General features: G+C 47.6%; 1 protein-coding gene across 1 annotated transcript in view; it reads left to right on the top strand.

Annotated features, from left to right (window-relative positions):
• Positions 1-14033, top strand: part of SLC24A5 (solute carrier family 24 member 5) — a 189292-nt gene that overhangs the window by 46939 nt on the left and 128320 nt on the right. The window lies entirely within an intron of this gene.

The raw sequence follows: 14033 nt of genomic DNA, 5'->3' as shown, positions 1-14033 counted from the left end.
CGTGACCTCTGTTCTTGGTAGGAAGACTCCCCCCACACATCACATCCCACTTCCGCCACGATCAACGCTGACTGACTGCGCAGAACACACGTCGCATCGAACGAGCATGACGAACGTGCACAAGCGTGGGCGGAGAAGCGGTTGACGCAGAGGGACTCGAACCATGAGCCGTGAGGGCTCAAAAAAGGGTTTTAAAACTTCTTAAGGGATTTGTGATGCAGAGGACGTGAGAGACGCGAGCCACGAGGGCTCAAAAAAGTGTTTTTAAACATTTTAAGGGCTCTGTGAAGCAAGCCGCGAGGGCGCAAAACTGAGAACTGAGGATTCCCCACTTTCCTGGAAGCTCTTATATAAATCACTAGTTTTATATAAAGCTCCAGGTGGTAAATTGGGGATACATTGATTGGAGACTATTTAGCTAACGAACCTGCTAGTAAGTTCTAGCTGGGTCTCAGCCAGCGTTTTTCCCCCTGGTTATCCAGGGAACCATTGACTCAGGACTGGTATAGTAAGTCCAACAGGGAATTTGCAGCGGTGGAAGTGCAGCAGAGAAGCGGCAGCAGAGAAGTGGCGGAGGGGAGAGCGTATGACCATAGAACAGAGGTAAGTGGAATTAAGTTATAGAGTGTAGGTAAAGAGTTGTGGAGCTGGGTCCAAAGAGTACCTAAGGTGTATAAGGAAATATGCTGCAAAAGAACATTTTAGTGTTTTGCGACGCACTTGAAGAAAGGAAATTTAGGGACGTGGGGGCCGTAATAGGAGAAAAAGCAAAGTGATGGCCTTAGAGAAAGCTAAATCCTGGAAAGTCCCCGAAAACTCTAAAAAAGCAGGAAATAAACATCTAGGTGCGGAGGATACGACTGAAATTCAGAAAGGAATGGGAGAGGGGAATGGAGGTAAAGCAGCACCTAAAGGAAGTAAAAAAACAGTGAAGGGAAAAACCCAAACCCTGAACTCAACCCCACAGAACGCAAAGACAGTGGGTACAAAAGGAGCATCGTCAGTCTCAAAGTCGATCAAGGACTTTTTGGGGAAACACTTCAAAAGGAAAAAGGCGTCCGAAAAGGAGTTGAGTGTTGTAGAGATTCCGCCAACTTCTGAGGACCCGGTAGTCCTAAGTTTGCATACCCAGATTCAAATAAACTTTAATATCTCTGAGATCGCCATTGAACCACATTTATCCTCTTCCCCTAAGGTTATTTCAGTCCTTGTTTGATGAAGACACTGAGGTAGAGGTGGAGGAGGAGGAGGAAGAGGAAGCCTCATCAAGTAAATCCCAATGTAAAGAAGACTCTAATTATATGAAGGATCATCCCAAAGAGAAAGAAAGGCTGGAAAATTCCTATGTTATTGGAACTGATCTAACATGCCCATCACTGCATAGCCTGGAGGTTACGGGAACCTCTAGTGCTTCTATGCTAGAGGTTATGTTGATTCTTCAGAAAACCTTGAAGGCTATTAGAGGTCTCCGTTTTAAAAAATGAAATCTTAAAAACACAAAGTGTACAGATTAAAAATATGATCGGGCAACTGACACAAATTAAAGGTTTAATGCCCTCTTTGGTTAGCCCAGGAGAACAGACCCTCAGGAAACGAAGGTTGGTGGGGAGGAAGAAGTTGTAGGGGTTATCCAACCACAGAAGGATGAACCAACGGTATATATCTCATGATGCACAATGATCATAAAAAGACGTGGGGAAAGGAGGAATAATAAGCAATACATCCCGTGGCCAAGTAAGGGGAGAAAATGCCCACATAAAGGCCAAATCCGAAGGCAACAGGCTAGTGGGAAAGGGGTAATGACAGAACTAAGGTCAACTGGTAGGAAAGTGACCCCTGAACCTTAAAAGATACGTTGTTTAGAAAAAGGAATAACCGCCTGTAATCTTGAACAGCAAAATAGGCGGATAAAAGGTAAAGGCGACCTAAAGAGCACTAAAGATATCTTGAGAAAATCCTTGGGGTAGAAAAATTGGGAGTCGAGGCAAGAGGGCTGGGTAAGCTTCTAGGTGCAGGACCCAATAACCTCAACCTTGGTAGGAGCCTTAGGAAGAGAGGTATTGAAGAGGAATATAGCCAACGAACGGAGGATGGAGGCTCACCGGGAATACAGCTAGGACGATACCAGGACCTGTGGCTCTTTTTGGAGCCTATAGGGCAGGGAAAAGGTGGGAAAAAAGCTAGAAAACTAAATCCCCTAAATCGCTCTCAACTCCTCTTTTCATTTTCAAAATGTGCAAGCCTACGTTATGTTAGCTCAGAAGACCATAAAGAAGTAGGGTTTATAGCAAACAACAAAGGGGAGCAGTCACTAAGGTTCTCCTTCACTCAGCTTTAGTAAAAGCAACACTGGAAAATGCAGAACTTGAGATGTTAAAGGAAGGCATTTGAATAATGAAAAGGGAGGAAATGGTCATTGATAAGCGGGGTAAACCTTTTCTCCGGAACCATGCTGGGCTAGGAGTATGGCAAATAAGAATGGTCCGGTTGGGGTAAGAAGGAAGAACTTGAAACTACAATAGCCCCATAAGGAACTAGGAAGTGTTGAGGGAGACATGTTGGTCAGGAATAGATATAGAGAGTTAGCATACATGGAATATGAAGGAGATTGGTACCTGAGTGAAACTGACTAGGAGCTTGGGTCGCTGCACAGCATGTCTATAATATCTTGGAATATTAATGGTTATAACAGAATAGTGCTCCAAGAAAGTTTTAATGACATGGTGTGTTTGAAGGAGACTTGGCTGTGCCACGAAACCCTAGTCACTAAAGGGTTTGCCCATCATTTGAAAGCAGCAAGGAAGAACTCTTTTGGTAGACCGTCAGGTGGACAATTGACGTTGGTATCCACATAAATTTCAAGGAAAATAGAACCCCTCGAATTAAAATGTAGGTGGGCGCTAGGCAGTAGAGTGCTGACACTGAATAATGACCCATGCTATGAAGGTATATGTATTGTTAATGTATATATCCAGTAGGGAAAGGAAAATAATTATAAGTCTGGAAAGTTTGAAAAAGGATATGGAGGTCATATGTGATACCTACCTGAAGGATGTGTTTTTGATGTTGGGCAAAATGTTTTTTTTTTTGTTTTGTTTTTTTGTTTTTTTTTCAAAAACCTTTATTTGAGCAAGCATAGAAAAATACAAGAATGGGCCTACAACCTCACGGGCTGGCCGCTAATAATAAGGCACAAGGCATGAATTAGAAATGTACACCCGTGGTCAGGTACAAATCCAGCACAAAGCATTACTCCTCACATGTCACAGAGCATTGTGAATTTTCATTTTATACAAAAAGCAAAACAAACACTAAAAAGGCGAATGCATGGTAATTAAGGTCAGCCCAAAGAACGGAGGGGATGGTCCACGAACAGGAGAACATACCCAGAGCCCTGAGGCTCCAACAAGGTCGGGGGGGAAGGGGAGCAGCGGGGAGAATCGAAAATGCAAAAAACAGCATGAAAGGGTTCCGGGAACGCTCGCCTAGGGAGATAAGATAACCTCAGCAGTGCCTACAAGGGGAGGGGTACAGATATCCCCACGATATTCATTCCACTGGCCCCAAATCTTCGTCCACGCCCTGGGTCTGCCCCTGGCCACATAAACAGTCTTCTCACGAAACATGGACCAGTCCATGTTATCCTCCCATTTCGAGACCTCAGGGGGCCTGGAAGCGCCCCAGAGTTGCGCAACATCCCGTTTCGCAATCATGTAACCCAAGGTAGCCCATCTGGTCTGGGCCACAGAGTAGTCAGTGGGCTCCCACACATTCAACAGACATCGTCGAGGCTCCGGCCGCAGGGCCACACCAGTCACGTCAGTCATCACCTCAAGCACAGCAGTCCAGTAAGCCGCCACAACCGGGCACTCCCAAAGAATGTGTAAAAAGGTAGCACTCGACCCACAACCACGCTTACATAACCCATCCAAGGAAAAGCCCATCGTCACCAGACGCGGACCAGTGACATACACTCGATGAAGGATCTTAAGTTGAACCAAACGGAGACGGGCAGGAATGGCTACCTCCTTGGGAGAAGAGAGTGCCGATTGCCAATCTTCGTCGTCCAGTTCCAACCCATCGCTGACCCAAGCCTCCCGAAGTCGGGCCAATAAGTCCGCCCGATTATTGATGAGCTTCTTATAGATCAGGGAAATAGTGCTATCAGGCAGGTGCCCATCAAGGACACGATCTTCGAGGGGGGAAGACTCGGGCAGGGCCTTATCAGGAGTCAAAACTGAGGCGAGGGCGTGCCGGACCTGCAGATAACGAAAAAATTCCCTACCATTCAAACCATATTCCGCCTGGAGGGCCTGGAACGACTTCACACTACCTTTCGAGCATACATCACCCACCTTACAAATCCCAATCATGTCCCAGCGGTCGAAACCCTTGGTAGACCAGAGACAGCCCAAACGTTCCGAGGCATAAAGCGGCGTCGCCAGCGTCAGTCGATCCTCCCATCCCAAACTCACATTCGTGGCTCGCCATACAGTTACTGCAATCCTGGATGGGCCCACAAGATGGCGCCCGGCTGATCGAGAATAAAGCGCTCTATTAAAGTCCCCACCCGGCAGCTGAAGTCTATCCATCTCGAACGCAGGATTCCGACCCGGTGAAAACATCACGTGATTAATAGCAGACAACTGGGAAGCCCAGTAATATCGCTTGATATCGGGGAGCGCCATGCCCCCGTCGTACCAAGGGATGGTGAGTTTCGCGAGGGCAATACGTGGACGCCCGTCCCAAATCAATTGCCTTTGAAGACTCTCGATCTCTCGGAAATAGGTCTTGGGGATTGCGTCATAGGAGTTCTGGAGCGCGTAAAGGAACCGCGGCAAGGACATCATTTTAAACAGGGCCGCCCTGCCCAGAGGAGACATAGGAAGCTTACGCCAACGGGCCACATCCAGTCGCAATCTAAGCAACGGGGGGAGGAGATTACGCTCAAAGCGGAGCGAGGAGTCCAACGTAATAAAGATCCCTAAATATTTGAAGCCAGACTGGACCACCTGGATAGGAAGTCTGCTCGGCAACGGGGGCAAAACACCCGAAAGAACATACACGCAGGACTTGGCCCAGTTAATAACGAGGCCTGAGTTGGCACCAAAGGAAGCAAGAACGTCAAATAAAACAGACAGAGATTTGCGGCGGGGAGGTGAGATATAAAAGAATGTCGTCCGCGTAAAGTGAAACGCGGTCCTCAAAGTCCGGAGACCAGCGAATCCCCTTGAGCGAAGGTTCCCACCGAAGCCAAGCAGCCAATGGTTCCAGGGCGAGTGCAAAAAGCAACGGAGACAAGGGGCATCCCTGACGGGTACCCCTACCAAGGGTGAAAGGAGCCGAAACCCTACCATTGACCACTACTTGTGCCAGAGGTTCCGCATATAATAACTTGATCCAAACAATAAACTCAGGCCCGAAACCAAATTTCTCAAGAGCCGCCCAAAGATAAGGCCATTCCACCGTGTCAAAAGCCATCGAGGCATCCAACGATGCCAAAATGGCCGGCTCCGTCAGAAGCCCCGCCCTCGCAATCGCGCCGTGAAGACGACGTAGGTTCAGAGCCGTGTTGCGATGCGGGATAAATCCGGATTGATCTGGATGGACCAAGCCACTAATGACCGTCAGGAGGCGGGACGCCAGGAGTTTCGCCAATACCTTGGGTTCAACATTTAGCAGGGATATGGGCCTGTAGGAGGAACAAAGATCACGCGGTTTACCATCCTTGGGGATGACAACTATCGTGGCCAGTCGCTGATCATAAGGGAGAATACCCCGTTCTCGGGACTCTAGAAACATGGCGCGAAGATACGGAGCCACCCTGTCGGGACGCAATTTGTACAGTTCAATTGGCAACCCGTTCGGGCCCAATGCCTTGCCCGAACGGAGTGAACGGATGGCAGTAGCTATCTCATCAACAGTAAAGGGGGAGTCCAACGCCACACGATCCAAATCGGAAACACTGGGCAGAGCTATATCACGCAATAGAAGGCGAGAGTCAGCCACATCTCTCACAGACACAGGGGTATACACCACACGGAAATACTCAGCAAAACGGTCAACTATTCCAATCGGGTCCGTCACACTCTCACCACCCAAAGACTGAATCACGGGTACCACACGATTAGCCCTCTCCTTCTTATCCAGCCATGCCAGCAATTTACCCGCTTTGTCACCCACATCATACAAACGTCCCTGTTGCTCCCGAAACATCACTTTAGCAGCATCTGTGACCATGGACTTATAGGCAAATTGTTTCAGACCCAGGGCATGGAGTTTCGCAGACGTGACACCAGATTCCAAAGCATCCTCCAATGCAGAAATCTCTCCCTCAAGATCCACCACCTCTCTATTCCTCGCCCTCGTAGCTTCAACAATAAGGGAGAGGGCCTGCCCACGAATCACCGTCTTAAAGGCCTCCCATAGGGACACCGCTGAGGAAACAGACCCCTCGTTATCCAGAAAATACGCGTCCAAAGATTTAAGCAAAAGGCTGCGGGTCTCGGGGGAGGTAAGGTACCACGGATTGATGGGAGCCACCCGGCCCACTGCCTCCACTCCAACCTCAAAACGAAGCCAGAGCGGAGAGTGGTCAGAGATACCCCTGGGTAGGTGTACAATCTCACGCACCGCTGGCGACTGAGCCGCAGGCATCAGGAAATAATCCAGCCTAGACAGACTCCCATGGGCCCCAGAATGAAAGGTGTACTGAAGCTGAGTGGGGTGCAAAAGCCTCCAGCAATCCACCAAGCCAAAGGTATCCAAAAATCCACCCAACCACTGTTGGGCTGCAGGAGTATCTCTAGGGGGGTGGCGATCGTGGAGACCAGAGAACACCGAATTAAAATCACCAGCCAGAAAGAGAGTACTATCAGGGAGGTCCAACAAGACACGGCCCAAATCTGAAAAGGTAGAAGTCTGTAAGCCGGGGGGCACATAAACAGTGAATAAGGAGAGGGCACGACCCTCATAGCGACCCACAAGGACAGCATACCGCCCCCGGTCATCCTGAATCACATCATCAATAGCTAGGGGGAGGGAAGCCCGAACAAGGATACCCACACCCCTAGAACCCAAGGTAAACCCCGAATGTGCCACGAGGCGATAGCCCCACCTATTCATTGCATGACAAACATTGCCTACCAAATGAGTCTCCTGCAGGAAAACAATATCAGGAGATAAACGTCGTATACATTTCAACACCACACTTCGTTTGATACGATCTCCCAGACCGTTAACGTTCCACGAAACAAATCTCAACCCGCTACCCCCCATCCCACCCGACAAAGCCAAAACCCCCCACCAATGAGCATGAGACCAAAAACATTTTCAAATACAGGATAAAGTCGCCTTGAAAACAGAACACACAAACAACCAACTTCCCTACCACCCTCCCCCCAAATAACAAGAAAACACCCCCCACCCTGCACCCCTGCAAAAAGCTAAAAAGCCACCCCCCCCTGCAGTGTGCCTGTCGCCCAAGAACCCCTATTCTACACAAAGACCCCGGAGGAGGAAAGGCTCCGTCCCACCCGCCCCCCGATCAAGACCCATGACGAGAAAAAGAACATACATCAAACACATAAGCAGTAGAGGAACATAGGCGTACACCCCTGGAAAAGTTATTCAAAACAAGGCACCAGGTATAGACGAAATGTTCAGCTCTCCACACCACCTTCAGCACCGCCCGGGTGGGCATCGGACTCAGTCTCAGGAGGTCGGCTAGGCAGGGAGTCCAGCCAGTCATTCACAGCATCCGGCCGATCAAAGAAGAAAGTTCGGTCATTATACTCAACCCGCAGCCTGGTCGGAAAGAGCATAGAGTAACGCATCCCCATGTCCCTAAGACGCTTCTTGGCACCACGAAATCCCATCCGCTGCTTCTGGACCTGTTGGGAAAAGTCCGGATAAAAATTCACCGCGGCATTCTCAAAGGCCACCGGGCCCTTCACCCGCGAGGCCTGCAGGATAGCGTCCCGATCTCTATAGTGGAAAAGCTTCGCAACAATAGGTCTCAGCGGGGCGCCTGGCTTACCCTGGCCCCCCGGAACACGATGTGCACGCTCCACTGTGAAAAATTTACTAAGGCCAGATGGAGATAGGTGGTTCTGGATCAGGTCTTCAACCAGGAGATCAACCGAGTGGGGTTCTGGGTTCTCCGGCACACCAACCACGCGAACATTACAGCGACGTGCCCTGTTCTCAAAGTCCTCCAAGCGCCGGGTCATGAAATCGTTCACCCTACGGAGATTGCCAATCTCCGTCTGTATCTCAGAGACGTCCGTCGTGAGGCTGGATGATTTGATATCCAATGACTTCACCTTTTCGTTCGTTTTGGAGAGATCGGCACGAATCAGATTCACCTCGATTGCCACAGTGTCAAGTTTGTGGGCCAAGGTTTCGTACTGTTGGCCTATTGACTCCCTCATGCCAGAAATGGCGCCCATGATGTCCTGCAAGGAGGGCTCCGTCGACGCATCCACTACGTGGTCAGACGCACTGGGACCGGGCAGGACAGCTCCGGGGGACCCCTTAGAGTGGGTATAACGGTCCATAACATTAGATTGGACCGGACCCCCGCGCAGAGGTGTCTTCGTCTTGCGCGTCTCCCGGTCCCCTCTGCCCGTCATTTTGAAGATGCGTCACAAGAAGATTCAGCAGGGTCAACGGACCAGGCACCAGAAATGGAGACCCCGGGACCAAAGGACCGCCAGAGGGGTATCACTAGGAAAGAGGCAGCAAACGAGGAAAATAGTCCAGCCAAAGGCCCGACAGCCGACGTGTGTCCTGGCACCAGTTCTGGCCCGACCCTCTCACCAATGTCCCAGTCTGAGGCAGAATCGAAACCGGAACTTAAGAAGGGGACCATCCAGTCAAATCCCCCTGCCGTTGTTGTTCAACTCCAAGACGGCCACCGAACCTCACCCAGTCCCGGGCGCACCTCAAGGGCGGAGCCCAAAAGTTCAATTCATCATAACTCAGGCACCCGGTGTCCAAATCAATTTCTGAAAGGTCCAGGTAGATCAGCCCAACGTCCTCTATATAAATCCTCGCGAAAAATCAGGATTCATACAGGATATTATGCCGGGAGCGGCGGGGGTCCGGGGAGTGCTGTGCTCACGCGGCCATCTCGGATGCCCGCCAAGCTCCTCCTCTGATGTTGGGCAAATTTAACCACAGATTAAACCCCCTAAAAATAGATTCATGGTGCAGAGATTTGTTAAGAGCCTACAACATAGACACCGCTAAGTTCCCCAGCGGTGACATTTCATCCCAAGATGTTGCTCTTGGACAGTTGTTGGGTTCTATGGGCGAGGTATGTGTAAATGGTAGAATGGAACATGATCGGCTGGCTGGGCATACTTTTACAATAGGGCAGCAAATGTGCCTGAAAGATTACGTGTTTACACATGCTTGGAGCTTTGAATTAATCAAGCACTTTGAAGTAGTAAGGGTAGAAGGTAGTGATCATTATCCATTGTTGACTAAACTATATGCAAAAAGGTTTTTTTTAGAGAGACCGCTCTTCAAGTACATGTAGCTTACCAGAAGCGACTCTCAACCCGTATTACAGAAGAGAATATTTAAAAAAACTAAGTGCAGTACAGTTCACTCTCATATTAGAAAAATTACTATCTGAGGATGATAACTTCTGGAATGAATATACAATAAGGCAATTGGTAGAATGTCTTAGGATAAAAATTAAATATGGTAAACCCGGGCCAGCAAGTAAGTTAAGATCCCACATTAATAACAGCCCATGGTTTGATGAGGAATGCCGTAAAGTAAAAGCTAGCATTATGCAAAAGGAAAGAAGCCTTAGAGGTACTGTTATCTAACCTACAGAAATTAATGTCAAAATATAAAGCAATTATTAGGAATAAAAAAAGAATTCATAGAGACAGATGTTGGGCAAACTGATTAGAGGAAATTGAAAAAAATGTGAAAGGCTTCTGGAAACAAGTACAGGAAAGCACCCGTAAAGTTTTAGGGTCCTTGCATTGCTCGGTCCCTGTGGATAAATGGGTGGACCATCTGGGGGGAATCTATGGGAAGTGGCCAAGGATAGATAAAATAGCATGGCCAGATGTGAGAGAAGGAATAAAAGGTCTTTTTTCCCCCAGCCGCATTAGGAAGATAATATCCAGGCTAAACTTAACCCGTGCAGCCGGCCCAGATAGCTTGCTGGCAGTTATTATAAAAACGAAGCTGGAGTGGTGGTCAGAGTTCTTTGCGAATATTTTCTAGGGGATCCTTAATACAGGGATTGTGCCAGAAAGTTGGAAAGGAACAATCGTAAGACCTATCCACAAAAAAGGTGCCATAAATGCCCCGAAAAATTACAGATTAATAAACCTTCTTGATGTAGGTGAAAAAGTATTCACCAAAGTAATTCTGGGATTACTTAAGGACTGGGCGGATGAAAAACAGATAGTGCCCCCAGAACAGGGAGGGTTTAAAGAGGGACACTCAACGGTTGATCACTGCTTTGCTTTCTGGTCCATTGCGCGGAAGTCGATCGAGCAGAGGGGCTGTTTGTTCTGCTCCTTTGTGGACTTCCAAGCAGCATTCGATCTTTTGAACAGGGAGCAGCTGTGGTTGACCTTGTTAGGGTATAAGACGATCTATTGGCCTTGATCCGAGCCCTGCATACAGAAAACTGGGCCCAGATAACCTTGGATGCAGAGGAAAGCTTATCTCGGAAAATCCAGATTGGTAATGGGCTAAGACAGGGGTGCGTACTTGCCCCCTGCTTTTTTTCCCTGTTTATAGCAGACCTGTCCCTAAACTTCGGTAACGTTTGAGGGGCAAGCCCGAAACTAGGTGGAAAACATATATCATGCTTACTCTATGCGGATGATCTGGTAATTATGGACCAGATGGAGATTGGTCTGGAAAGAAAATTAAACATGTTTAACGAATACTGCCAAGTCAAAAAACTTGTTAACATGGAAAAGACCAAGATACTATGTTTTGGCAGAAGAAAAACAAGGTTCTCCTGGTATCTGGGCACTGAGAATCTGGGAAAAGTAACAGAACACAGATACCTGGAGATGTGGTTTGAGAGTAGCCTGCAATAGCATACCCATCATGATGCACTAAAAATGGGGGCATCGGCTTCAGTGACGGGATGAAAAAGATTTAATAGTGTGTATGGGGAAATGTCAGACAGAAGGTTCTAAAGGCTTATCTAGCAATGGTTCCTCCCCAATTTTTTATGGTGCAGAGGTACTTTATCTGTGGAGAAGTGTGGCTCACTGGTTAGAGGAGGCAGACTTGGAAGCAGAGGTCAGCTCGGGACCAGGGTTCAATTCCCGGCTCGGCGGGGTCTTGAGTCCTAAAATGTCCATGGACTCGACAATTCTCGCTCCGGTGCCTACTCGATTCACGGGTTCACACTCTGCGACTCTGGGCAATAGCTTGCTTAATCTCCACAACGGCCCCTCGCGGCTGGATGCCTGGCTTTCACCTTGCGGATACCCTGCCGGGGTTATCTCACAGGGGAATACCAGGACGGGTTCCCTAAGCAAGCGCTTAGAAACCGCTTGGTGATTTGCGCTATATAAATTCCTGTACATTTACATTTATCTGAGTGGCAAAAATGGGTGGGACAAAGAGGAGGGAAACATTCTGAAAAATCCATTCTCTCTGCCTAGATCCCTATAGTACAAGCAGTGAGACTAGAATTGGGAATCACCTAATGGGGTATAACAGCCTGCATGGCTTTATTACACTTCTGGCAGCGCTTGGGATCAGGTGACTATCAAAAAATCAGTCAATGGTGTAAGAATGAAATTGCAAATAGTGAGCTGACCTGGGCAAAAGGGATTAGAGCTACTATCAATAAAGCGTATTGTATGTTAAAGCTTAAGTTATGTCCCTAGTTCCTCCAATTAAAGATAGATAAGGGGGAATTTAGGATCCTGGGAAAATACATTTCTCAAGCCCAGATCCAAGATTACCTCTTGCGGAAAAGCACAGTTTCCCATATGGCCTCAGCGTGGCAAAAGGAACTACACTATCCCTATATTGACAGGCTACCCAGTTGCCTGCTAAGGCGAGAAGTTCTAAGATTAAGAATTGGGGTAAACCCTTGCTACGTGAATAAAGGGGTAAAAAGCTCTATGATAAACAACAAATGAAAATGCACCTGCACTTTAGGAACTACTTGTGATATTTTACATTTAATATTGGATTGCCAGAAGGTTTTAGAAATACGAAGTGTTTTTATGTCCGATTTTAAAATGTAATGAGTATTGATTGTGACTATATTTCTTAAGTTACAAGGAGAAGACTTGAGGATTATAGGCTTACGAATGTGTATTGATTATTCTATTATTCCGACCTACTTATTTTATTGAATGATATGTTGTAAAAGACTTAATAAAGTTTTGACTGACTGCCAATGCAATTCAAATGTATTTATAGAGTTCACAAAATGGAAGCCATATTTTTAGACTGCTTTTTACTAGTTTTGCCTGGTTTGACAGAACGAGGAGGTATAAGTAATTGCACCATAGCGCAAATAGGGCTCCGATTCATGACCCTGTGTTGTAACCTGTATTTGTTGCTATGCATCTTCTGCATAGTTCCTAGTTCCCTGATGCTCAGCCAGTGTGAGTGTGATGTCATAGAATAATGATGAGTGACTGGTTGTGATGAATGTAATTTAGAGAGAGTGGCTGAGCAGCAACGATACTAATCCTGGTGGGGCGTTACTCTTAACCAATAACCTGCAACTAAAGATGTGATGCAGCATAAGCATGCTAACAATTAATTTTTCCCCTTAGTGGTTGTGTTATGGAATAAACACATGCCTTAACAACGCATGCCTTAACCACGGAGTCTAAACCCCAACCACGTCTTTACCACGCATGCCTTTACCAGGCATGCCTTTACCACAACATTTTGTAGTAAAGACATGTTTGGTAAATGGGCATGTGTGGTAAAGATCACACTTCAGCCCTTCCGCCCTAAACCCTAAAAACACCCTAAACTGAAAATCCCTACTTCACGCCTACCCCAGCCCAACTGTCCCCTCGATCTGAGAACTGCCCCTACCCTGAGCCCTACAACTCAGTTCCCTTAAAACTACTCTGACCCCAGCCCCCTCCCTGAGCCCTAAAACAAGCCCCTACAACCTAAAACCTAACCCCAATTGCCCCGCCCCAGCCCCTTCCACCTTAAACTCCCTTTACTGTCCCCTGCCCTGAGACCTAAAACTCCCCATCCTAGCCCTGAAAACTATCACAACCCCTCCAAAATACCCCCACCCAAATAATCTACCTGCCTCTATCCACTGAGCCCTAAAAATCCCAACTGCTCCCTCCACCTGAAAACTGCCCTCTTCCTGTCCCCTGCCATGAGCCCTAAAACTCCACTCCCCAACCCTGAAAACTACCCTGGCCCCCTCCCGGCCCTGAAAATTATCCCACAACACCTACAAACTACTCCCCATCCCCTCAAAACCTGTCTTACCTCTCCTCCTCATCCCAATCTTTCCTCTTCCTGCTTCCTGCTCTTCCACCTGGCAGCAGCAGTAACTAGACAGCGCATATACCTTAACCACGAATATGCATGGTTAAGGCATATTCTTGGTTTAGACGTGCGTGCTTCTGCCAGTGTGGTTCAGCCCCGCGTAGCTCATGCTGCGTGGTGAAGACTGTTTCCCCCCTTAGTCTACTCGCATTTACTCCTTTAAACATACTGGGCCTTTTAAGATTAGATGACCAAATCAAAATAATTTCCCACAGAGGCAATGATCCTCTGATTAATCTTTCTCCATCAATAGGAGGTGTGGAAATTAGAATGTCTAAACTCCACGTTAGCTGTCCAATGTGGACCATTCATTTAACAGCTGAATCACAAGTTAGATATCCGATTTAGATACTCCACTCTCAAAACCATTCTGTAAATCTAAATAATAGCAACAGGACGTCTTAAATTCCTAAAGAAGTCAAAATGAGAAAGGATTATACAAACCAATAACTCTGCAGTAGCTACACAGAATAAGTGAAGTAACCCTTGGA

This window comes from Lissotriton helveticus, chromosome 3_2 (assembly GCF_964261635.1).
Source record: "Lissotriton helveticus chromosome 3_2, aLisHel1.1, whole genome shotgun sequence".
NCBI classification, from domain to species: Eukaryota; Metazoa; Chordata; class Amphibia; order Caudata; family Salamandridae; genus Lissotriton; species Lissotriton helveticus.
The sequence above is the reverse complement of the archived record's forward strand: the minus strand, read 5'-3'. Positions and strand labels throughout refer to the sequence as shown.